Genomic DNA, 27,055 nt, shown 5'->3' with positions numbered 1-27,055 from the left:
CACCCCCTGCCATGGTCAGGGGCACCTTCCACTAGAGCAGGTTGCTCCAAGCCCCTGTGTCCAGCCTGGCCTTGAACACTGCCAGGGATGGCGCAGCCACAGCTTACCAGTGTCTTACCACCCTTACAGTGAAGAATGCCTTCCTAATATCTAATCTAACCCTCTCCTCTGTCAGTTTAAAGCCATTCACCCCTGTTCTATCACTACATTCTCTTATAAAAGTCCCTCTCCAGATTTCTTGTTAGCCCCTTTAGGTACTGAAAGGCTGCAGTAAAGCCTCCTTGGAGCCTTTCTCTTCTCCAGCCTGAACAACTAGCATGTTCTGTCCTCTCTTCCGATAAGGGATCCAGTCATTTTGTTTTCTAGGGATGTAAATAAATGTTGCCCCTTATTTTCACCTGCTGTGAGCCAAAAGCTTCCATTGAAATCCCAGGCCTCTAAACTCAGCGGTCACGGGAGCAGGGTTCTGGGTACATTGGGGGTCCCTCTTATTTCACGAGGTAGCCCCATCTCCCTGCAGCCACGGAGCAAGCGGGATGGGGGGGGGGGATTTCAATCAGCCCGACTGCCAAAGCCAATTACGAGGCCGAGGACGATATAATTGTATTAGGGAACATCTGTACTTCATTAAAAGCCCTCGCGGGGCGGATTCGCGCCCGGCCACGTTACGCACAGGCGCTTCCAGCCTCCCCTCGCCCCCCCTCTCACCGCTCCGGCAGCTGCACCGCCCCGGGAGCCTGCACCTGCCCCTCCCGGTCCCCTGCCGGTCCCATCCCGGGCGCGGCGGGCAGGCGGCGCTCTGCGGCCGGGCTGCGCCGGGGCTCCGGGGCGGTGCGGTGCGGTCTCCTCTTCCTCCTCCTCCTCCTCCTCCTCGTCCTCCGCGGCGGCGGCGGCAGCGCGGGCAGATGCGGCGGATCCTGGGGCTGCTCTCGCCCGCAGCGGGCTCCCGTCCCCCCGCCGCCCCCATGGACGGCAGCGGGGGCAGCAGCCGCGCGTAGCTCGGTGAGTCCGGTCCCGGTCGCGGTCCCGGTCCCTTCCCCCCGCACCCTGCCCGCCCCGCGCTGCCGCAGCCCGGGATGCCGCCTCCCTCCCCGCGCTCCTCCGCTTCCCTCTTTCCATGTAAAATCCCCCCGCTTCCCCACGCGTGTCGCGCCGGGGCTGGGCTGCGGGAAGCGGCTCCGCCACCTGCTCCCTGCGGCTCCGGTTCCTGCGGGGCGGTGGGAGCGTCGCCTCTGCCCGCCGGTCCCTCCTGCGGGATGGGGCTGGAAGGGTCGCGGGGAGCGCCCTGCGTTGCTCTGCGCTGGGAGGGCTGGGCTGGGGGGCTGCGGCTGGGCTCCCAAACGTTTGTTCCGGGGGAGGACTTCCCCGGTATCAGTCCTGGAGTTATTTTGTTTCGGCTAAATTTGATTCCGACTGACTCAGCGGCTGTATGGAGCTGGAGGAAAACGCCACTTTGAGGGCTGTTTTCCTTACCTTGGCTGTAAAGACCTTTCTCTGTGTATTCCTTAATGATTTCTTGCTGTAAAATGATGTTGTTGCGCTTTATTTACTCCTGGAATTTAACAGCTCTCCCAGACAGACAGGCTTGTTAGAAGCTGAAATAACCAGCTCCGAGGCACAGGCAGTGCCCTTGGTTGTAACAGGTGCAATGTGCATATTCTTATGAACAATGAAATGGTTTCAGCGTTCAGGTTTATTTGTATGCTCTGCATTTCTGTGTCTCTGAAGAAATCGTCATGCTATGTTATGTCAAAGATGTGCTTACAGTATCAGTGTGACCGTGGTGCCTGATTAAGAGGACATGGGAGCAGCTGCGCAGACCCTGTCCATCAGTATTGGCTTTGCTACCCAGGGTGTTCCTGGGTGACACTGTATAGCTTGGGGTGTTCTGGTGGCTTCTGTGAGGACCCACGCTGGGTACTGGTCCTCAGCAATGCTCCTGCACAGCATGAAACTGGGAGATGAGGGGGAAAGTGAAGTGCAGATGAGGAACCATTTGCGCTTGGATTGTATTCTGTAGACTTGATGGTCCTTTAGTACAGCTCCCTGCTGCTGGGTTTTCCAAGTATGGTGGTGGTGGTGGCGGCACATCTTGTGTTGTTGTTGAAACCTAAAATCCTGACGCTTCTGTTCGCAGAAGAAATTTCCTGGGCATGTGTTTCATAGAAAAAAATAAGTCATTGGTTTAGTAGCTTCCTGGGCTTCGTATTTAAGGCAAACATCCAGAGTGCCACCACATTAGTAATTGACTTAATGGGAGTCATTCAGGAGCTAGAGCTGTAGATCAGAAGGAAATTAGACTGGAATGTAATAATTGCTGTCAAACCAATATAGCACAATAGGTGTATTCAAGCAGTCCTCACCCAGTTTCAGCACCTGCTGTGGATTGCCTGTGCTCTGTGGCGGAGCCAAGGGTACGTCCTGCCTAGAGGTGTCTCTGCCTTCCTTGGCACTGGAAGATGCACCTTCCTGTGCTCTGCTTTCCAGGACACTCTAAATAGCCTTCATTTTGTTAGGGTAGGAGGAGGAGTGAACTGCCTATGCAGGGTGGGGAAGGGTGAGTGACTAAAGGGATGAGGATGGGGAGTAACATTTATTTGTTACCCTCTGGGTCTTTATAGATTACAGCAAAGAAATGGTAGAGAAAAGGAGGAGTCAAAGCTGTAGCCAGAGAAAGGTACCTGGCACTGAAGGCTGTTAGAGCTGTCCTCTGTCGTGTTTGTGGAGGCACTGAACACAGCAAAGGCACCAGAGATGCCTAAAAGGTCTTAACTTGTCAGAGATGCTCCAAGACTGCACAGACTTGGGTTTATGCCTTGTAGCTTACCCCACGGTGAGGGACAGTGTGGCTTCCTCCAGGAAAATGATGAGAAAGTCACAGTGGTGTCTGCTGGGGCATTCAGTCCTCTCCAGAGGGTTTCCCAAGCAGGGGGGTCTGCCAGCTCTTGCTAATGAGTTGCAATAGTGGTGAGCTTTGTGTTGTTCTGTAGTAGCTACAAACCTTGGGACTGCAGAGAGTGTGCAAAGGAGGTGGAGAAACAAACCTTCCCTTGGACCACTTGCAGCTTCACCCTGTAATGTAATTCCATCCCTTGTGGTTCTTGGTTTACTGCGGGTGAAGGTAGGAATACAATTCTGCCTCCTTGGCATTTTGTATAGCTGTAATTCAGCCAACCAAGGAAAATAATTGCTTTGTTAACCCTTTGCGAGGTGCAGCTGATACAGCTCCTTCTGGTTTATTCACTTAAAAGTGGTGCATTCCATTAAAATACAGCTCCATTCTTAGAAAGCCATTACTTCAGGAGAAAACATTTGTTATAGCTTCAAGTCACCTCCACCTAATGATGCTCAGCTGAAAGGGTTTGAAGTGTTATTTAATTATATTTGGAGACAACAGTCTTAAAGGGTTCTTTAATAATAATCTTCAGCAATAGTTAGCAGCCTTATTTAGCATCTTGGGCGATTCACACTGGTGTGAGAGTGATCCGTCCTTTTCATGTTGCTGGTGAAGCATGATGTTGCTGTGAGTAAGCTGGGTAATGTTTATGGATCTGCTAAAGCAATGAAGCTCTGGATAGTCGTCCTTCAGTTGCCTGAGGCTTTTCTTGCTATACGTGCTTGTTTAACAAGGGTTTGGAACTCATCTCTGGAAGCTGGTTATTTGCGCTGCAGATGCTGATCTGGTCAGGGATACATCCACGCTGCAGTCATGGATGTAGCTTGAAGTGCTCTGCTCTGCAGTGTGGTGGGACCCCATGGAGCTCAGTGCAGCCTCATGCAGGTCCCTGCTCTTGCCCTTCTGAGCTCACCTGAGCAAGGGAAGTGTTCTTGCTCCAGCAATTTGATGTACTTGCAGGAAATGAGTCAAGGTGGGGCTGAGGCAAGAGCAGGGACTTCTGGACACTGGGCCAGATAGCTTAGGTCTTGTAGCCTTAAGCCATCAGCTAGGCCAGGAGTTTAGCTGGATGTAGATGGAGTTAAATGTTTTGGACAGCTAAGATGAGAGCCGTGTGTGCTTAAAATGGACAAGGGTTTAAGGGGGACTCAATGACTTTTGCTCAGTGGTGTGGCTCTCCGATACAGTTAGGAGAAGATGCTTTCCATGTGATGCTGATGGCACGTGCTGCTTGTGAGGACTGGATGGCAGTGCCTGTCCTCTGAGGAACACCTTTTCTCTCACAGTAGACGCTTAAATGAAGGAATTAATGGCAGTGAATGAATTAATAATCATAAGTTTAAATCTGTGCAGTGAGTTCCTTAGCAAACTGCATTTACTCCTTTTTCTCATGTACTTGCTCAAGGACTGCTCTGCCTGTGGACTCGTTGTTCACCAGCTCTGGGGTTCTTTCTTCTAACAGCATTGCATTGGTTTTGTCAGAAATGTCTTGTTTAAGCAAACTCACTCTGGACACGTTTCCCACCTGCAGGCTTCCTCAGGGATGCAAAAGCTTCGCAGGTGTGTAGTGAAGGCCTTTCCTTCGCTGCTCAAATGTTTGCTCATGTCCTAAATATAAATTCTAGGAACTGGTGTTTGTTTTGGAGCTGGGGAACGCTTTTCTCTTTTACCCTCTTTATAGATTCAGAGGATTTAAGCATATGATTAACATTGAACATGTGAATATTCTCCCTGGACTCATTTTTTGGATCAAAGGCAGAGTGCTCAGTATGTTGAGAGGATGGAGCCCACAGACTACTAAATGCAGGGAGCTGATCTGCTGCTGTGCTTGTCTAAAAAGAGTATATGATAGGAGTACTTTGGATTTATGCCTGTCTGTGCCCCAAATCCCTCAGCTAACTGCTGTCTTGATGTTCCTTATCTGCAAAGTGCTTACAAGCATTAACGAACCTTTGTGATGCTGCTGAGACGTGTCCTTATCCCGTTTTCCAGAAGGAGACGTTGAGGGAGTTTGGTGATCTGCTGAGACCACTGTGGGTTGTGGACAAAGCTGGGCATTGAACTTGCAGCTTTTAATTCTCAGCCCCATAAGGCAGGGGCAGCAGCACAGCTCTCTGGCAGCACTTGGTTAAACGTTGCCATCTTTCACGCCATCAGCATGCTCCCCAGATTCCCATCCCTACACAAAGGCTTCTTGTATCATCTGCTGGATCAGACTCCAATCCAAAATACAGTCTGTCTGCAGGAGTGAGCAGTGGCCTGTTAAGAGAAGGAATCTCAGAGATAATACCTGCCTGGCTCTCAATCTTGTTGGATGCTATGAGGAGAGCTGCTGTGTCAAGACTCCTGTAACCTGAGTGGTTGGAGCTTAGAGAAAGGGGGATTCTGCCATCTTCTCTCCTGTAAATGCAGTGATTCTTGATTTCTTGCTGGTTTAAAAATACTCTCTACAGAGCAGGGAGCCTGAGTCCATGCATATAAATATAGACATGCTAGGTGTGTATGCCTATGAGCTGGCAAATGAATCAGTTTCCAAATGTGAAGTTTGTCTCGTGTCACTTTTGGCTCCGAGTTGTTGTGTTTCTTTTTCTTCCTGGTTTTACTGTGCTTCATCTCCTTAAATTAGAAGAACTTCTCAAAAGAGAGCAGGCAAATATCAGACATGGACGAACATGGTTTGTGCTGAGCTTGTGTGGCTGTGCCCCTGTGGGGTAGCATGGAGGTGAGAGATGCCCGCATCCCTTTGTCAGAAAGACCCTCCTGGACCATTGCGGGATGCTGAGCTCTTGGGAAGCTGCAGTGGCCAGGATCCAATAACCCTGACAAAGGCAAGCTTATGTGTGTTTTGAAGTTTTCCTTCAGGAAATGGGGTTCCTCAGAATCCAGTGTTTTGTAATATAAGGCAAGTGACAAATCTGCAGCAATTCTCAGGTTTCCCACAGGAGAGCTGCCTGGTGTACCTGTGCATACAGATGTGTAAGGGACAGGCAAGCCCTAATTGGGATTTTATTGCCTTTACATGCTTTGTGAATGAACCACAACCACCCTGAGCTTTTGCATATATGTAACAGCATCCTTCCTTTTTAATTCTTCCCCTCCGCAGTGTTCTGCTGAACTATCGCTCCTTTCCATAAATGACCCAAATCAGCCTTCATCACCACTCGTCAGATCAGAAACTTCATTAGTTAATAGCAGTGCTGCTCTTCCTTTTTGTCCCTACTGCAGCTAAGCTCATGGCGTTCACAGACAGACCTGTTAGTCATTAATATTCTTTGTATTCTTCATCTTTGGCTTCAGAAAAGAAGCCCTTTCATCTTTTGCCTTGCTTTGTTTTTTAGAAGCAGCCAAGTTTGACTGGAGGAAAAAAGAAACTGGGAAAAAAACATTTCTCTCTGCTTTCTTATAAGCTTCCAAGCAGTCTCCCCTGCTGACTTTGTGCTTTCACAGTAGACAAACATTGACTTTGTTTTCATAGAGTAGAACTGGTTTATTCTTTCCTTGGTTTACCTTTCTGGTTATGCCTCAGCAGAGTGGCAGGGCAGGATTAATTAGCAGCAGCTGTTTTTCCTAAATCCTCATTCTTTCCACGCTTTTCCCATCAGGGTTATTGCACCTAAAGTCAGGTTGGTGCAAAGAGAATATAAGCATGTATCTAAACCTAGAAAAACTGTGACGGGCTCGGCTGGTTTGGAGCCTGGATGGTTATGTCTGCCCCAAATGGGGCACAGTGATGGGTCTGTCGATTCTTGCTCTTTAAAAGCAATCAGGATGCTGCTACCCAGGAAAGTGTTTTAACTCTGCCTACTTGGGGTGAAACGTGCATGGGTGAGTACAGTAATAAACCACGCTCCTCAGCTGGGGAAGGCTTTCTTTTCACCACTAAGTGCTCACTACTTGTAAGTGACCAAATCCTTTTCTAATCCGCAGGGCTAGCTAAAAGGAAGGTATGGAGGCACCGCGCTGGAGCTCTGTGATCCTATGGAATCACGCAACTCATTTCTGGACCAAAAGCAAAAAAAAAAAACCCTTCTGGCCTGGGCTCTGTGTTTTGTGCTTGAGGTTCATTAAATGCTTTTTGAATGTGCCAGGAGTCCATATCCATTCTGCTCAGGTTTCCTCACTCCTGGCTCTGATGCAGTGCATATCGCAGCGCGATCATTAAGTGTGATTACCACATTTTTGACCTATTTAAAAGTCTGGCTGTGAAATTCCAAAGATTCTAATGTAAGCTATAAAGCAGATTATTAATGTGCCGTCGCTTACACATTTCATGGCTCATTTCCTGATCACAGCAATTTTGAATGTGTACATAAAGTCAGTTCCAATGCATGTGTATAAGCATCACGTAGCGTGTACAGCCCGGTCACCTGGGTTTGGGCTCATATTCCATGTATCTTCTACAAGTTAAAGCAGGTTAGAAGAGGAAGCCACAAGTGTAAGAAGCTGCAACATTCCACATTGGTGCTGGCAAAAGGCCTGATGCTTTCTGTGGTGCTAGAGCTCAGGAGAGGGTATCAGAATGAGGATCATACAGGGATATAGAAGTCAGGCAAGAGAAGAGACCTCAGGAACATCTTCACACAGTCCCTTGCTGTGCCCTCTGGGCTGGAGAAGGTACCCTCTGAAAGCATCAGGGCTCAGTGGGATTTTAGCTGTTCTGAAGCTGGAACACAGGCAGGATGCTATGTTCCAATGGGTCTGCAGAGAGCAAAGGTGGCTGTTGAGATCTTCCAGTCTTTTCCATCACTTCATTCAAATCTGTCATCTCGGTCATGGAACTGAAACTCTGCAGAACCTCCCTAAAGAGCCTGGGCATTTGCAGATTAAGACTGCAGGCTGTTAGCTATTTAGCTGTTTTCTTACTGCCACGTTGAGTACTTGGCTCTTTGGTCCTACATGAGCTGTCAGATGTGGATGTCTGCCTCTGTGAGATTAGCAGTGATTTTATACAAGTTTGGGGTGCAGGATGAAAGCAGGGTAAGGCATAGAGGAAGGTGAGATGGGACCTTTCTCTTTCAGGACCTGGGGGTGAATGTCGGTGTAGATGAACCACTGGCAAGATGTAAGAACCAGGCAATAAGCCATGCTGAGGAGCAGTGTCCTTGGCATTTTCTGTCCTCCAACATGAGGAGATGGAGGGAGAGGTGCAATGAGTGCTCCCCATCTCCGAGCACTGCTGGAGAACAAGGTCAGCATCCTCTCATGGCTGCTGCTGTGCCAAGACCTAGAGGAGAGATTTCTGTTCCTCTCGGGATCCATGGGGAACTGCCAGCACAAGCCTTGAATACTTGTTCTATGCATCAGGGACAGGATTTGCGCTTTTGTTCCTGGCATGTGCATGTGTTAAACAGCGTTTCAGATGTTCTGTGTGTATGGCTCTAAAACACCAGCAACACAAACTTTATAAAGGCAGAGTCGCTGCTGTTTCTTACTCAGCTTGCTGGAGATGATTTGGATCCTTTGGTCTCCCAAGCGAGGCTGGCTAAGCCCTGCTAGAAGGTATTATTCCATAGTGTACACAGCTGGGAGAGCATCAGCTTGTTGTCTGCAGTTGTCTTGTATCTTAATGTGGTGTAGTAAAGTATAAATGTACATAAACACCTACGCAGCATTTCATTCATAAGCTGCCAGGCTGCAGTGTGCCTTTTGAAATCGCAGGTTTGGGTTTGTTTTTGTTTTCTAGGATAACTTCATTATTTGATACGAGGCATTTCCCAAAAATAAATCCATCGGATGAAAACCATGTGTCCGTTAGTGATTCTGCTAATAAAAATCTGGTCTTTTTTTCATTCCACGAAGACCTTTTGTGCAACAACCTTTTTGTTCTTTATGGCACAGTTATTAGCTGTCATTAGGTCATTTCAGGAAGGTCGTTAGATATGAATTGGTGTGCTGTGGGGCTTGGAAGCATGGGCCACGGCATCATGTAAGCCAACAGAAGTATTTTGGAGTATAGATTGTTAGGAAATGCGCAAGAGGTTTGTATAAACAGGGATGGTTATGCACAAGTCCCTTTCGAGGCATTACTCGTATGCCTCTCTTCTAACAGCAATCCAGCTTGTGTATTAAAGCAAGTATCTTCCACAGTGGAACCGCAAACGACAGCAGAATTATGATTAAAGGGCAGTGAGGACTGGTGGTGAGCACAACATAAAATACAAGTCTCGATGCGGTTAGGAGAATGTGCCCATCTAATAAGCAGCTTAACATGGTGTATTACTGTGAAATAGAAAGAACCATGAAATATGGGATGTTAATAGTAGGCTGGATTTCCCTGTCACTTTGTATTTATGTTCCTGAAGCTGCCCTGGCTCCGTCAGGGTTACTTCTGAATTGGACCCAAGTGAATGAGAGGTGGATTTCCACTTCTCAACACCTTGGTTTGTTTCTGTTTTGAAACAGCAGTAAGATTTCTCTGCAGCCCTAGATTTGAAATGTTCATATCGGATAAAAAGCAGCCAGTAAGATGAATTGGTCCAAATGTTTTCCTTTATCCTGGTCAGATGCTAACTGCTACAACTTCATTTAACTCCATTAATGAAAATAGGTGTTGTTCCGTTCTCATTAATGCAAGTAAGGTTGGACCATTAGAGGCCAATTTAAGCAGAGATATTAGCAAATACTAATACGTGATCCACAGTCTTTTGGAGCCAATAAATCAGCAATTGCTATCTACACAGTAGCAAGTCTAGTAGGGGCTTGAGTGCCTTTGAGATTGAGAGTCCTTGTCTTGAGTATGGCTGTTTTAAGTTTACTGAAATCAGTTAAATTGAGATAAATCCAGTGACTTGTTAGTGTCTATTGGAGTTGCTTAAAATTTATGGCCTTTGCTGCAAACAGACTGTGGCCTGCTGTGCTTGGATAGGGGGAATCGGGAGCTTTTCCCCTTGGACTATAAATAGCCTGCCAAATGTGTGTATTGTAAAGGAGGTGTTCAACCGAACACTGTAACAGTATTTCCAAACTGCTTTAGATCACTTCCTGATAGTTTCTGTTGTGGATAGCCAGGGTTTACTTCTTGTAGGCTTTTATATGCATGAAGTTTCCTTTTAAGATTGTTGTGTCTCTCTCTGCTCCCCTCCCAGCAGGATTCTTCTCCTTTCCAAGCCACGTCCAAATATCTCGGTGATATGTTGGGGAAAGAAAAGCCTATTGTATAAGGCTTGTGTGTATGAGTGTTTCAGCAAGTAGCACAAGGAATCTGAGGTTCTGTCTTGCACACCTTCAATCTTGGTGTTTTGACCAGCCCCATTTAAAAACTCTTAATGGCAAGTGATTTTTATGAGCACATGTGGAGAGGAATGTGTAAAGGGCTTGAGATGGTAGGGCCTAGGAAGAAACGTGACAACTGCTTTGTGTAAGATGATCTGTGTTCTGAGGAACAAATGGTGCATTGAGATGACAAACGGAGCAGCAGAGATGCAAAATGCAGCTGGGCTGCAAGGGCTGTTCGATAGGGAGGTACTGCTGAGCGGCTCCATGGAAGGGGTTTGTATGCTGGTCAATATAAACAATTTCCTGTTAGGTTTGAGCTTTCTTATAAATTAATGATAGAATTCCCATTGATTTAATTAATGAGGTTCCAAGGTCTCGATTTGTAGAGTTTTCTGGTAGCAGTTTTGTAACTGGAGGATTTTTAGGTAAATCCATGCCCTTTATTTTCCCACTTGCTGGGTGGGGTGCCTGGTGATAATTTATCAAGGAGTCCTTCATGTTAAGAGACAGGCCTTTATCCACTTTTGATAGACGGAAACAGAGGGACAGCGAGATTGTGGGACTTGCCCAGAGGCTGCTGTGTGATGTAGCAGAGCACAAGTTAAGTGCCGACACTCCGAAAGCCAGACCAGCCCCTTGAGTTGTGCATTGCTCTTCCTTTCAGCTATGCTGCGCCTTTGTCCTTGCTTGGGAAGGCTCCCAGTGGTGGGCAGGGATGGAGGGTTCTGATCTGTCCCATCAGTGCTCAGGGTGCTTCATGATCTGGGGAGCAGATGCTGTTCATTTGCAAAGGGAAAAAGAGATCTGCTCTCCCCATCTTCCATCATGGTGACAGCAGAAACTCTCTTCAGTGCAGACCTCTGCAGCTTGAAGACAAGTCTCAGTCCTCTATTGCAAAGGTATGGGAAGCCAGTGGGCATGAGTGTGCAAATGGTTCACCCTCTGAATAAGGAGCAGAGTAAGGAACATGGTGTTTGTTCCCATTGAGGTGCAGTTTGCTTGTCTCCTGGGGAGCTTGCACTCATGTGTGTGGCTTTCCTCAGGAGGTCAAGGAGGAATTAATGCCACAGTCTACTTAATTGTTCATCAACAGCTAAAGTAATGGCAAAACTACTCCACCCCAATTAGTAAAACAACAATTAAGAAGACTTAATGAGACTTAAACCTCTGAAATCTTACTGCTTCCTGGGTTTGAGAATGCTGTAGCAGACCAATGTGAGTGCAGCTAGCTAACTTTGCTTAGCGTTAGCCCTGCAGTGAGGAGCAGAATCACTCACTACCTCATTTAGAAGTATTTGACCTTAAAATAGGAAAGTATATTAAGGAAGTGACTTTCAATCATGGGAACTTGTGTTTTGAGACTCGGTCAATATCTGGATTTTATTTGTGTGTATCTTATTATTTCTATTGATTACACAGGTAACCAGTTTAGCAAGACCAGCTTATAAAATGATTGACAGTAAAATCTTGGGAGGAACAGAATGGTTTTTCCTGCCACAGGACCAGAGAAATTTGTACCATGACTTAGATTTGCAAAGCCTCTGATCCTTCCCCCACTGCTCTTTTTTCCCCTAAAAGTAAAGATGCTGTCAGCACAAGTTACCCTTTCCCCAAAGGGGTCGTTTACCTTTCATAAAAAATAATGAACACCAACAGAAATATTCTCCACATGCTGCTACTGGACTGTATTAATGAAATCTGTCAGTGTTTGTGGTGTGTGCAGCCCCATGTTTTATGGTACCACTTGACAAATGCAAGACATTCATATGAGTTATTTGGAAAATGGTGACAGGACTATTTGACATAGCTATGTCTTAAAGAGGATGTTTGCAAGCAACAGAGGGAGAGAAATGTGTGTGACCAAGCGTCACCAACACTGGGGTAGCAGACTTCAGCCTGTGTGCTACTAGAAGGATGGCCTTGGGGCTTTCCAGTTGCTGGATTTGTTTTTGCAGTGGGACCTGTGGATCCGAGTGCTTACAGGGAGCAAGCAGATGGCTATGAAGACCTTCTCTGCATGGCTTCCGGAGATGGGAAAATGGGTTTCTTTGACAGCTTATGTAGTTATTTGGTCTCTGCTGTACATAGGCATTTCCCACCCATGGCTTTACTGAGCTTCTCATCATTTGTGTGTTGCCACGACTTACTGCTGAGCTCAGTAGTAGAAATGTAGACACAGAAGAACATAAGAAAGGTTGTTTTTGACCTCTTCAGCAACTGAGTCTTTCACCTGCCACTGTTGGCTGGAGGAGATTGAACCCTTATACATGTGGTGCCTCACACACCTGAATGTCGCTGTTTGCACTGGTGACCAGAGCTGGGTTTTTCTAAGCCAGAAAAGCAAAGGCGATAGGGACGAGCTGGGTTTGGACTTGGGTCATGAGTGTATGCCATGAGCAGGTGAGGAGAAGGCTACCCCAGCCACTCTTTCCTTCAAGGCAGTTGTGTTATGCCTTTCCCATCCAATACAACAACTGATAGTAAAGAGCAAAGAAGCAGCTTCTGCCTGCATCTATTTATGATTGTATCTAGTCCCTGAGCCTTCACTGTATTATCTCCTTAAATCAGTGCACCTGACAATTTCACTTTAGCACAGTTAGATGTATTGCTGTCCTGGGTTGCAAAAGAAAAGCCATGCACTTGCAAGCCTGCTGCAGGCTCCCTGGGAGGATTTGGAGTAAATCTCCCAATGTGCAACTGTTTGCTTCAATTATCCTTTTTCATGTGGCTCTTTTTTAACAGTGAATTGATACGAAGAAAACCTATGAGGATAAGTTGCTGGATGCAAATTTGAGATTGAACCTTCTGTCTTTCCAGCGGTTTCTATCTGAATCGCTCAGATAATGGTTGCAGTTTCCCAGCTTTGGACTCGGACTCTGAACTCCCTCCCCATGGCTGAGGGCTGGCAGTGCTGCTGCAGTGCACTGTGTGTCTCTAGGTACAGCTCTCGTGAAACAGCAGGTGACGGGACTGTCAGAACCCACAGGCAGGTGATTTGTTCTGCAGGCAGCAGCACAAAGTGGGGGCTCTTTTGGTTGATTACTATTGAACTTCTCCTGCCTAACAGCAAGTTGTATCCTGCTCTGCAAATGAGCATCCTTGTGAGAGGCTGAGCTGCAGATGGGGGCACTGCTTGTGAATTATTAACTGTCTGGGTGATGAGCGTGCTCCAAACAGGGCTCTGCTGGTCACCCAACAGTTGGTGTCATGCAACATGACTATTTCCTTAGTTGTTTGGTTCTAATTATTTTCCTCTTGAAAGCTGAGAGTCTTTATTCAGTGCTGGATGCTTTTCCCCAGCTGTCCACATTGCATTTTGTACATGACAATATCCTCCTTTGGAAAGAATTGATGTCATAAATTTGCTCATGCAGGAGTCCCTAAATCCAGCTCTATTTGTGGCAGGAGTTCCAAAGGGCACATACATCTCGGAAACATTGACTGCTGCATGAAATGGTAATTTTAATGTATGGAAGATCAGATTCTAATTTATTTTTGTTAGTGCAGATGAAAATTGATATGATGCTTCAAGTAGGTTGTAAAATAATATCTTTAATCTCATTCCATGAGGAATATTAACTTCAAATTTTGTCTTTCTTTTCTTTCCCAAACTATTTTAAAATGCTTATTATACCGCTTGAGCATCTGTTCTGGCGTGCTTGTGTAGGAAGATTTCTTTCTCTTTATTCACGCTCACAATAGGAAAAGTGTATTTTTATGTAGTTTTATGCAACATACAAATTCCAGTTCCTTTAAACAGGAAAAAGTCTCAATTTTTAACCAGAGTACAGAAATGATGCGTTTATCCCAATGGACAAAAGCACATTAAGAAATGGTTTTTCCAAACAGGATGCTGAAGGTGACTCCAATTTAAAAACCACCCAGACTGAGAAGTCAAACGCTTGCTACCAGCAGATACCCAGGCAGCCAGGGCTTGTGGAAGGGACTGCTGCTTCTCTTGTCTTCCTTTTATCACCTACAGCTGAGAACCAGTATGGTCCTCCAGACTTCATAGGTATACCAATACCTTCTGAAGGCTGACTGTAAATTGAGTTTCTGGGGAGCATCCCAGTGCTTGAGTCTCCATGTTGTTTCCCCAGCTATTTTGGCACAAGCTGTGGGAAGGATAAGCCCTTTGTAGACTTCAGCCATATCCTGCCTGTGACAGCTTAATCTGATGCCCATGTCCACACCTCGGGGTGGCTGAGAGCATAAAACCAGGCCTGGAAAGCTCCTCCCTGCTACCATTGCAGGGGTGACAGGTCATAGGAGATGAGGGGTATGATCTCCTATAGGAGAGCTATCTGCTGTCCTGCTGCTGTTCTTGTCACCCTGTTAGCATGCAAAATCTATGGTAACTGATAGCACTGGCCATGTAAATAGATTGCAGAAGAAAAAGTGATGATTCTTATGGCATAGCTCAGCACTCCTGCTTGGAACTACCAAAACAGGCATGTGTAAGAGGAGTTGTGAATAACAAAGTGTTTTCATCCCTACGTAAGTGAGCAAAACCATGCTGATAGGCAAGCCAGGACTTTGTATCTGCATATGGAAGGTGAATGCATAGTTCTGTTATATGGTCTTCTGTAAGAGCATTAAGCAACAGTGATATTTCAGTGGGGTTAGTTGGTCACCTGAATAGCATTTTGGAGAAAAGAGTAAAAGGCCTTGAAGAGAATGTAAAAAGGATTCAAGTGTTGCTTAAAGTATTAAGACAAGATGCACGTGTAGGGTTGTGCATGCCTATGTGCAATTGGCAATACAAAGACTTTGAATTGGAAATCACTGGACAGAAATACAGTTAAGGTTTAGAATGGATTTAGTTCAGACAGCCATAGGGAAAAGGCAGGATATTAAAGCAGTAACAAAGATGTACTACAAGGCATTCACTTCTGTATCAATATATCGACTACAGTGAAGGTGAAGTCTGTGCATAGTTGGGTCTTCTGGTAGGAAAAAGAAATTTATTTTGGGGAATGGGAAATATCACTGAAAGTGCTGTAAGAAGTTAATGTTAGTGCTTCTTTCTGAAGGTCTAGAGAGGGTTCAAGTGAGTTTTGTTCTGTGTTCCAGTAAGCTGAGGAGTGTCCTCTGTAGGAACAGCACAGTCTGAAGGTGATGAAACTAGTGTGGGCTAAAACTCCACAGGTGTAAGAGAAGGAAAAGCATGATATGAAAATATAATGGCAGGGAATTTTATATGCTAAAGTGACACTTCTGCTGTGACTAATTTACCGTAACGAAAGTCAGGAGTCGGGCATCCTGGTGAGTTGACTTGGGCTGTTTGCAGGGAGAGAGCTGAGAGGTGTTCCTGAGGAGGTAAGGTTGATGCTCATTATTGCAGAGAACTATTCAGAGAACTGAATAGTCTTTCTATGTCAGTAGCACACAGTCTGCTAAGGATTATCATTTGGTGGCCTGGGGAATGGACACCTGGAGTGTGTGATTGGGATGGTGCCTATCCCAAATGACTTTCCTGCCTTAGAGCCCCCAGTGAATATTTGAGCATCCCTTCATCTGGACTGACAGCTCTGCTGGCATAAAGCTTTTTGTAGGCAAGGGAGGAATTTGGAGGAGGTGGCTTTGAGAGTGGTACAGGTTGAGCCAGGGAGAGTCCTTATAAACCAGACTGGTCCTGTGACTGGTCTCTCTTCTGTCTTAGTGACAGAATTATTCTCTGTTAGTGACACTCCTGGCATCTCTCATTGAGTTTAGGCTGTCTGGAAAGCTCCTATGTCTCTGCCCTCCAGTGTGAAGTGGAGCATACATCCTATTTGTCGTCTTCACCACTATCTTGTGCCCAAGCCATGCACTCACCCACTTAATGATAATGCCTAATTCCACCATGGATTTCTGCAGAGTGCTAAGGGCTGTTTACCCTGTCCTGTCCATACCCCACAATGCAGCGTGGTGCCCAAATGCTCGGCTAACTCCAGACAACCCAGCTCACACTGTAGTTCACCGTTTAAATTAAAGTACCCTGTGGTCCTTGGGTACCGAGACAGGCTGAGACATGAAGTCTGCATGGTATAGTGCAGGGCACAGAGCCAGTGTGTGACTGAGTACTACAGAGTATGCACAAGAGGCAGCTCATCCCTCTGTCTCCTGAGCTCTTGTATAAACCAGTAGGCCCAGATACCACATTCCCTTTGGCTACTAAGTGCTAAATCTTTGACTGTACTAATTCCCTTAGGAGATCTTATTATATTTAAGGGTTGCTTGTTCTTCACTTGCAAATACACTGCTTGTATTCCTGGATGAAGATATTCTTGGAATAATTATTTTACTGCAAACCCTCCAGTGGGCAATCTTTTATTCCAGAGTAACGGGCCTTTGTCCAATTTAACATAATGTACTTTGGAAGTGGAAGCCTGTAGTTTGTGGCGCAGGAAATGCACTCATTTACCAAATCTCATTAATTAACTGGCACCTATTTAAGGGAAGTTTCTTCTCTCTCATGGCGTTTAAAACATCAGCGGTCACAAAAAGTAGCTCTTTAGGTTTTTACAATTGATCTTTTTCCCCTGAATATTAAAAGTGATTTTTTTCTGCTGCTGCTTCATATGAGAAAAGGAACTTCAGCTTTGAGAATTACAGTTTATGCTGCTGAGAATTGTGTGGCAGCTCCGTGCCTGCTGCCAGGAAGCTGTCGCTGTGCTCAGGACCGCGCGTCTCCGCCGTTTGACGTAATATTCTACGTGATGAAAAACTAAAGCAGCTTTTTTCCCCTTCAGTGTGTAGCTCCCTCCACTTCTGAGCAGCACAAGATTAATCTTCTGGCTGCTGGTCTGCAGAGCTTTTGCCCAAACCAGAGACACCCAGCAATGCCTGCACTGCACCAGCCGCAGCAGGCAAGCCGATTGCCTTTATTGATGGAACCGTGCAAACCTCATCTTTCCTCCTTGCCTTGCTTCACTTTGTCGTTTCCAGGTCACTTCCCTTGCCTTTGTCAGCATGTTTAGCATAGCTTCGTGTAGGAGCTGCCCTCAGGAACACCGTCATGCATACTAAATTCATGTCTGGGACAACGGTATAAAGTGGCCTATCCACTCAGGAGCAAGATGTAGCCGCAGGGAGGAACTGATGAGCTGCAGACCTTCTGGAGGTCAGTCCTCTGCAGCCACACAAGCATCTTCTACTGCCCTCCTGCATTTGGGGTGGTCCAGTGGCCCTTCTATAGGTGGGTGCAGTGCTTCTGCCATTCCTGGCAGCTCTGACTTGTCTTCAGTGGTGCCTGAGCCAGTCTTAGTTAATGCAATTATTCACATTGAGCGTAATCAGTGAGCCACAGAGCAATCTACTGGTGGCTCCAATCAGTGCAATTACTCAGTAGGATCAAAATGAGCTTCTTTCTCTGAAAATGATGCTGTTATTCACACAGAAATGAGTTCAAGGAACCCCCGTTCTTGTTGCAGGGTATGCTGTGGCTCTGAGTACCTGCTCACACAATTCCTTGTCTTTCTTTAATGCAGAGGTTAGGGATGTGTGGGGAAATGTGGGTCCCAAAGGTGTTTGCCTGCAGAAGAGACAGGGTAATAACCTTACCAGGGAGAATATGCATAAATGGCTGCAGAAAATACTGCAGCTTGCTTTCTGTCTGCTGGCAGCACCAGTGCGTTGAGTAAAAGACTGTGCCAGTTGGATTTAGCTGAGTGTCTTTCTAGGACTATGTGGACCCAGCTCACACTGGGACAGCCACCCGAGGAAGATAAACGGCAGAAATACATGGAGGGTTTCAGGGACAGGGAGGGATTTGGTACGGAAAATGGCTGTCCTCTGTGCTTGGCAGGACTCCGTCCAGACTTACAGCTGTAGGGAGGGGAGGCCAACTGTGCACCCTGCGTTCGAGTGTGCCTCAACACAGCTGTGGGAAGGCATCACGCAGATTGCCAGCCGCATGCTGAGATTTTCATGAGTGCATCTCTGCGTGCTCTGCTTGTGTATTACACTGAAACCCGCCCCTGTCTGCTGGCTAGCCCCAAACACATAGCTTGGTCTCCTCCCCTACATGTGCTGGATGCCACTTGCTCACCAAGAAGGGCTTGAAGGTTTTAACCCTACCCATGAACTGATGCCAAAAGGGGCAGTCGCTTTCCTCTTTTGGAGTTGTGCATCTCTTCTCTCCCCTTTGCTCTGGGTTTTTGGGTTGTGTGGCTGAAGGGAGAAGACTCCCTGGGTTCATCCTGTGGGCAATGCTCAGTTTTGATAAGAGGCAGAGCAGTCCGTGGAGGGGTTTTTGCCTCTTGGTGTGTTAATTTTCCACTAGATCAGCAGATTGAACAGACTGAACCCTGCTGCTCTGGCAGTTGCTGTCTCTATTGCAAGGGGAGCAACAGGCAGTGGTGGGAGAGCAGCATCTCTCCTTCACGCTGTGCATGGTTGCACCAGATTATGTTTAACATCCAACTGCTGTCTTACCTATTTACTGCTTACCTTGGATGTGCCTGAAAATGGAAACTGCTGAGCTTTGATTATTGCTGGGTTCTGAGTTTCAAAATGCAGCCACAAATAGCTTTTTGGCTTTAAAAAGCTGAAATACTGTGTGCGTGAAGTCACTAATTTATTGTCAGGCTCTTACGCTGATCGGAGTAAGCAAGAATCAGATGATGGGATCCAAACACTTCCATGCTTTCAGAGACCTCAGTTCCCAAGTCAGAGTTTAGGTCCAAATATTCATGGTGATCCTTCCCCAAATGCCTCATCCCAACGGGCTTAACAGCCCCTGCTCATCTTTGGTCACTCAACTCAAGTTCTTGAGTGTAGTTTCTGTCCCTGGTCATCCTGTGCTGTCCTGCAAAGTGAGCCAAAGCTGAGGTGTATTGAATTGCCAAAGCCCTCTGTATTTTATGTATTTGAAATGTAGCTGAGGCAGGCGGTTTGATCTCCTCCACATTACTGTTACTTTAAGGTATTGTTTTGGTGGTTTTTCTTGCTTTATTTTAATCCTCACAATAGCTGTTTATGTGACACAGAAAACCTCATCCAGGACTCTTGCTGCTCAGCAAAACTAAAGAATGGAAGATGTTCAGTTGTGACCAGTTTTTTAACTTTTCAGATCCCTGACTTGGGAGCCCAGAATACGTCTGAGAACACCGATGTGCACAAGTAACTGATGCCTCCAACACACCAGTCTGTCTCAGAGCATGTCTCTGATGTTGCCCTTTGTCTTGATGTATAAGAAGCAGCGTGGTAACACGATGGTATTTGTTGGCAAAATGGTAACTTCCTTATGGCAGCTTCTGTGCAGGTTTTAGGCACCAGTTCAGCAAAACACAGACCCATGTGAGCAAGCCCATCTCTGCTGGATGGGATGTGTACAGGTTTGCTTAATTTTGAGCACGAGTAGCCTTATTGGCTATTGCATTTTGAAGCACATGTTTAAGTGATGGGGGCCTGCATGCAGATGTGAATATTAAAAATGAAAATTTAGGCATCTAATCCAGATGGTGAAGCTGAAATGTTTCTTTTTCAAGGCAGTCTTGGGGATTTAAACAAACATTTTCCATTAAGATTAATGGAAGATGCATGCCTTAACTCCTGTGGACTGCTTTGAGAAACATCAATCGAGTGTTACAGTATGAAGTTATACTGTGCTTGATGTCTTTGCATTGCAGCCTGCGTTCTCAGCTCTGCAGGCCTTGTAACATCTCCTGGTCACTGTTTTACATTAGGAACGTAACTGTCTTCATTGCACTGTGCGCACCCCCTGCAATTTTATCTCTAGTTTCATGGTACTTAGTTTTATCTTAAAATCACAATTCCTAGTGCTGATTCACAACAGTCCCGGTTTCTATTCTTATTTCTGCTTAGTGTGTGGTGGGGAAGGAAGATGAACGCTTACAGCCTCTAAACTCATGAAAGAAGCACTTGAAACACTTGACAGCATTAACCGTAAGCGCTCGGAATCCCAGAGGGAATATAAAGTTGATAGACTTGTGTGTGTGTTTTTGAATCTCGAGGTTTTAACATCAGTCTCCCGGTTAAGTGGGAAGCCTGTTTCATTGCTGGGGAGCATGTGATGCTTTGACCTGGCACATGCAGCCTTACAGCCTTCTGCATGTGCATAGACCAGGCCAGTGTCTTGGGAGACAGGACTGGTCCTGCTGTGTTATAGCATGTACCACAGTTGACTCTCCTCTATGCCCTTCTGGGAACACTTGTTCCCAGCTCCTCTCTTGTCTTGATGTTCTACCTTCTCTCTAGTGGTGCTCCAGGGATCCGAGAGGTGTAGCAAGTGTAATTTCCGTGTGTTATCTGTAGAACTGCTCTGTTTTTATGGAGGTAAAACTGTGTTTTCCTTCAACTCTGCCTTTTGTTCATAGGCATCAGTGCTTGAGGCAGAGCATTTCATTAAAGATTTATGTAAAGCAGGGGCTGGTCTCAGAGGCAGGAGGATAAAGCTGTGCTCCAGAATGCTAATGCAGAGCTGGAACAGTTTGAGATGCGCGTAATGCAGCGGTGGTTGGCACAACCCAGGGTTTCATCCAGGAGAGGCAGAAGCTTGCACCATCTTTATCTTTGCCACCCTGGAACTGAGGTTCATCCACACTTGGGTTTAGGTGAGGAAACAGAAACGCCCTGCAGGCAGGCTCTGCCAGCAGCCCTGGGCATGGCACAGGCTGGGAGGAGTAAAGGGGTTTGGCTCCTAGAGTTGGGATGGCACCAGCAGCCCAGCCTGGAGCCTGCCAGTGCTCTGAGCTGAAGCTGTGGGAGAAAAGCTTGTTCTCTCTCTGTCCTGTCCTTCCTGTTCCAACTGGCACGAGCAGGATGTGGAGGTGAAGCTCGGCTTAGGTTTCCCTTCCTGAGATCTCTCTGATAAGTTCTGCAGTGGATGAGTTGTGGAGGATGTGCCTTTCTCTGTCCCTGGTTCTCCAGTGCTGTCCTGATAGGGTGTTTGGGAATCCAGAGTCTGTCAAACATGAAGATGCTTGTGAAAACCCATAAATTCACCCAAAATCATCAGTATGGATAGCTTCATTGCATACCTGGCAGTTGCTGAAACCTGACTTGTGAAAGAGCACTTGTGTTTGTGCAGAGCTGTGAACAGGGACTATGCCAGCCCCATCCACAGAAGCTTCTGCAGTAACCTCTGTCTGACAGCAGCAGGTAGAAATCTAACAGCATATGGAGCTTCCCTTGGGCCTCACAGCTGCACACAGGAGCCCGTATGTCCTTCTTCAGAATAGTGTTGTTTTACTGTTCAAGGCAGGTGCAGCTCCTGTTCCCCACTTTGCCAAAGCTCTTTCCTATAGGGATGCACCCAGAGCTCCTAGGGACTTGCTACCCTTCAGATGTGCATTTATATATTGCTGAGCTGTTTATATGAATGTAAAGGCACGACAGGAAATGGGGTTTGTATTCATGGAAATGTAATTATGTATGTTGTGTAAACTAACTAGTAAAAGTAATCCTGGAACTCAAAACAGGACAAGATTTGAATGCTTATTAACCAAAACAATGGTGGTTGCTGTGTACCTTGGAATAAACACTTGTGTCCTATAGGAGAGGCTACAGGTGTTGCCCCATCCTCTCTTATACATCTGGCAGCTGGAAATTACCATCCTGTGGGCCCAGTATAGGAAGCTTTGGCAGATGCGGTCTTGAATTGTCTCTGCTGCATGGAGATCCTGCAAATTACAGGATGAAAGTCTGGAACAAGCTTGCCCACGCAGGCGGTACACTTCCAGCTATCTCCTGAAGATAGGATCTGTGTGTTCCTTTGAAGTCATTCATGGAGAGCCAGGATAATGTGGAAAGCTCTTGGACTGTCTCCCTCTGCCCGGCAGCTCCAGCTGGGATCAGAGGCTGCACTGCTGCATTGAATGTGTGAGAGGGAAATGCTGCTGTAGGACTCTGGGTGTGCAGATGTGGTGGGTGGCAAAGAGCCTTGTCAGGGGGTGAGCAGGGTAGGGTTTGATTTGCAAGCTGAAATATCAGCCAGAGCAGTGGAACAGTGTGAGTGTGAAATAGTAACTTTCTGAGTCAAAGCACCCATAGGCAGGTGAGGGTTGCAAGTGCTTCTTGTGGTGTGAGCTCCACAGCTGTATGAAGCGATGGCACTGCTTGACACCAAGGCATCAAATCCCAGGATTGAGTTGGTTTCACTGACTTCACCACGTACCTGAACTAACAGAGCAGACTGTCATTTGTCTCATTTGCAGTTTAAGGTAAGGCTTTCCACCAATTGGTAAAATCCAAGTCCCAGACCTCTTAATATCAGTCATAGCATCATAGAATGGTTTGGGTTGGAAAGGACCTTAAGACCTTAGTTCCAACCTCCATGCCATGGGGCAGGGGGATTTCACCCCAGGCCGTGTTGCTCAAGGCTCTGTCCAACCTGGCCTTGAACAGTGCCAGGGATGGAGCATTTGCCACTTGCTTGGGCAATCCATTCCAGGGCCTCACCATCCTCACAGTAAAGAACTTCCATCTGCATTGAAGACGCCAGGCACATGCATGTATTTTAACAAGCACACGCTTGGAGCACACACCTCAGTGGATTTTTGCTGCTGTTTCCAAGGGACAGGTAGTGCCAAGGAATAATCCTTTAGTTCTCCAAACCTGTGGAATATGAATTGAAAAAATCCAAATCTGTTTCTGCCTTTTTTGTGTGGTCTCCATTTTCAGCCCTGCAAGCGATGCAGGACAGCTAAGTGTCACTCAGCTCATCTGCTGTGTCTCCAGCAACGAGTGCAGGCAACCATCAGCCTCCAGTCACTTTCAGCAGCTCTGCAAACCAGCACTGGGAATGGTTTTGCTGATGCTACAGACAGTGTCGGATGTAGAAATAACAGGTTGGCAGTGATAAGTTGTTGTTTCCCAGCAGCTTTGGAGGACAGGGTATACTTGAAATAAATCTGCCAGGTAGGGTTTCAAATTGGCCAGGGCTGTAAGCAATAGTTTATTGAGCTTATTTATGATGTTGCACCATGGAAATGAAATGGAGAAATGTCAAGTGCTTTCAACACCAGCCAGCACAACTTAATGCCCCCTCCCCCTTGCTTGGAAGCTCTGTCTTGGCTCCATGCCGGAGGCTTATTATTGTAATAAAACACATTCACGTTCTAGGTGGTAAATGGAATTTACCCGATAATTAAAACTACAAATAAAATAAATCCATTCATCAACATCTTCATTCCCCACATAGCTCACATTCTTAGCACTATATATGGTATAAAAATGTGCACCTTGGGCTTTTTAGCTGTTCATGGTGTAATGGCCGGATCCATTTGTGATCTGTGAGTCTTGGGAATCGAAGCTGAAGTAAAACCACAGAAAAGCTGGATGCGAGCTGTTCCCTTAAATGACGTTTTCCCAGTCTCGTCTCCTGTATTTGGACTTGGGCCCGGTCTGAAGCCCATCTTCTTTCCAGACTGCTGCTTGCTACCATTGCACAAAGGCAGAACCGCCTCAAGTTTCTCAGCTGAGTAACCATCTGTCTGCCCTCCCACACGGACACCTGAGGATGAGTTAATGTTGAAAACAAAAACACATCATTTAAATAATTTTAAAGCCCCAAATGCATCTTTCTACAGTCTCAAAAGTTTCCAGTGTGGTTTTCCGTGTGTTAAGGGGATGGATGCATTCTTAGGGGTAAAGTTTGCTTGTTACATTAAAATGATGGCGTTCGATGTGGTAGAGTTACTTCATAATCGTGCCAAGGGTTTTACTGGTGATACTACGCTGAATCTGGCACAGCGAACATGGGTTGCTTGCACACGCACAGATGAATATTAGTTGGATTCTGGCCTGAGGGCCAGCAGCCCTTCTGCAGGATGGGGAAGAGGGACACGAGATCTGCACTCCGCTTTGCGAATCATGTCTCTGCGTGCAGTTTTACCGAGCAAAGCTTCAGTAAGCCCTCACGTAATCTGGTGCAAGTAGCACAGTCGAGCGCAGCAGTTTCTTTTCAGAGGAGTGCTTGCTAATATTAGGATAAACTTGTATAAAATCGAAAAATTAAAGGCAACTTTGAAATAAATCCTGAAATGCAGCTGGAGGGATCTTGGATTTAAACCCTCTTGTGTGCTGCTCTATGAACAAACAACTTCATCCGTGGTAGATTGTGCGCCCTGAGCGTACATAACAAGGCAATTAAGAGAAAGCACAGTCAATGGAATAATATTGTATTATCTCTTTGTTTCACATAAGTCCTGTATCTCCTTTCCACTGCCAGTTTGCTGTAAATTGCACCTTGTCATTAATAGGATTATTGATAACTCTGCCAAACAGAGCTTCAGCAGAATTTGCTGTTTGCTAAAATGCCTCCATCATTAAAAACTGTTACTAATATGCTTTAAACATAAATCTTGTACAGTGTTAATGCTCTGGGCTACAGACAGCAGCAAGTAGAGCTCTATAGACTGCTAAAGCTGCAGGACGGGGACACGTGTCTGCTTTGGGCTGCAGTGTGTCCAGCTGGATGAATTTATGGCATTTTCCAAGTCTCTAAACTCTTCAAAGTGAACTTGTCCTTCCCCCTGGGGCAAATTGAGGGGTGAATTCCACCTTGGATAAATCAGCTTGTGCCATGATTGAATGTTCACCAGGCAGCTCTTATTTTTGTTGCTTGGCTGGAGCTACGGTGCAGGAGGCACCTTGGGATGTGGCTTGCCTTGGCCGTAGAGACACGGTGATACGCAAGTTCAGTGTCTGATGGCCTCTGGGCAGTCAGCTGAAGGACGTGGGTTTGCATCCAGCAACAAAAAGCTGCTCACTGCCTGCCAACAAGACTGTCGGCAACGTGGTGCCTGTCACACGCTATCCCTCAGCCTGGACCCAGCGTGGATGACTGCGGGGCACGGGCTCGTTTTGGGCTGAAAGACGACATTGTGTCTGGGACTTTCTCCAAGCCACTTTCCTTTGGTGAGTAGCATCATTGGATTCTGTTTCAGCCAGCTGCTTCCTGGCCCTTTGTAATAGGAGTGGATGTGCCATTGCCCATCGCTCCAGTGTAGGGGGAAGATCTATGTTGCAGGGTTATCCTAGACTAATTCGCCTCTGCTAGGCACTGCTTTACTGTGGACAGGTCTGAAAGCTGCAGAGGGGTTTGGAGGAATGAAAGCAGATGATTCTCCCATTTCTGGTGAGACCCAGAGATCATGTGTCACTGCTCTTTCAGTCCCATCTCCAGTTTGAATCTGGGTTGTTGTCTAGAACATCGGACTCAGGTGATCATTGTTGTTCCCTGTGTGTTCAGTCTCTATGTATTATCCTCTAGTGCTCAAACCAGCTCAGACTTAAATATCACAAAGGGATTTAATCATATCTGTAAGATATGATTTATTGCTTTTTAATAGAGCTGCTTGGTATCAGTCTGTTGTAACAAGACATGAGCAGACTTGCCTTGGTACCATCCTGATGTTTCAGCGCAGTAACCAAATTCAGGACAGTGCAGAGCACTTCCCTAGGATCTTCATTAGCAATGTGGTGATGTTCAGATGCCTTTGAAGTCCAAGACCTGCATAGAGTTAGAGCAGTGACCACTGTACATCATTGTGGCCCCTTCTCTAGGTCATGTAAAGCAGTGATTTGAGACAGCCTGCCCAGTCATTTAGAAGATGATCGTTCTCTCAGAGCAGCAGTTTGTCAGACTGTAATTTCAAAATTACATTGTGTTTTGCTCAGGCTTGGCAGAACTTCTCTGAGACCTAAACCTCTAAAATAGCAGCTCCAAAAAAACTCATTCCTGGTGCAACTAAAAACAAAAGGAAGAAGGAAGAACAACTTGAACTGAAGAGAATGCTGTCTGAACCTCTTGCTTTTGAAGATGTATTCCCACACTGAGTCACAGCCAGCGTTCATACAGAAAAGCTTGGCTGGCGTTTTAGAGGTCAATATTTGTTGACTTCAGAGATGTTGCCAGCGCACAGCAGCGATGTCTTGCAGAGGAGGGCTATGGCATGCCCTGAGATAAATGGATTCCAAAGGTAGGCACTGCCTCTTTGCTGCTTTAATTTTCCACCTCCCCGGGTTCACTGTGCTGGTGTGATTACAGCACATCTGTGCCGGGCTGGGGTTGCCATCTTTCACTGGGTGACAAGGGCAAATATATTTGCCCTCAAAGAGGCTGGAGGTTTCTCTATTGTGTGCCACTGCTCTCTGGCGAGTGTGTAACTTCATGTCACCTGTGACAAACACAGCATTAGAAATAAGTCTGCTATGGGTTAAGAGCCTCTATCTCGAGGTTATGTGGCTGTTATGCCGCTAAATGTCACTTTAACTTATAGAGGCTCACTCAGGCCTTCTCAGTGCTTCGGTTGGTGAGTGTGTGGTTTTGTTTCTGCTCCTCTCAGAGTGCATAACTCAGCATGAGCAAAGCCACCCATCAGGAATCATAATCTACAGCTACATTAAGCCCCATTAGTTAAGAGTTGGACCGGTTACAAGCGAGGGTAGAATACACACTCCATTACTGCATCCGTCTCTTCTCTGTGTGTGTTTAATTTCCTGAACAAAGGGTGGGGAATTACGAGACACCTCTTTGATACGTTTGCTGCCACTTTGAGCCAGCCCAACTCTGGGAAAGCAATTGTATTTTAATCAGCTCCGTGAGTCATCACCAAAAATGCCAGCTCAGGGGGGTTGGAACTAGATGATCTGAAGGTCCTTTCCAACCCTAACTATTCTATGATTGCTGAGTTCCTATTGTTGCTGATGTGCGAGACGTGAAGTAGAAAGAACCCAACGTGGTGTTTAGCTGCAAGACTGAGCTCAAGATGCTGACAAGTCTGGAAAAGCTCAGTTTTGACTTTGCACACCAACCAAATTTACAGTAGGAAGAACGCGTTTGCCACACCATGATGTCATTTTTCATAGACTCAGAAGGTTTGGTCTGAATACAAAGACCTCTTCAGGATCCTTCCAGGTCTCCTGGCTGGAAGAAAGCCAGTACTGATGTGATAGCGAAATGCATGCAGATAGCAAAACTACTCATCGGGTAAA

The 27,055-nt window shown here is 46.3% G+C and overlaps 1 protein-coding gene across 1 annotated transcript in view; it reads left to right on the top strand.

Annotated features, from left to right (window-relative positions):
* The first annotated feature begins 741 nt into the window (after window positions 1-741).
* The window catches only part of RASGEF1C (RasGEF domain family member 1C), a 68,707-nt gene continuing 42,393 nt past the window's right edge, over window positions 742-27,055 (top strand). Inside the window, exon 1 of the mRNA XM_057409477.1 lies at window positions 742-1,002. The gene's annotated coding sequence lies outside the window, so the exon portion shown is untranslated. The remainder of the gene's footprint in view (window positions 1,003-27,055) is intronic.

This window comes from Pezoporus wallicus, unplaced genomic scaffold (genome assembly GCF_028554395.1).
Source record: "Pezoporus wallicus isolate ANWC-B61680 ecotype Strahan unplaced genomic scaffold, APGP_CSIRO_Pwel_v1 contig_8166, whole genome shotgun sequence".
Classification (NCBI taxonomy): Eukaryota; Metazoa; Chordata; class Aves; order Psittaciformes; family Psittacidae; genus Pezoporus; species Pezoporus wallicus.
The sequence above is the reverse complement of the archived record's forward strand: the minus strand, read 5'-3'. Positions and strand labels throughout refer to the sequence as shown.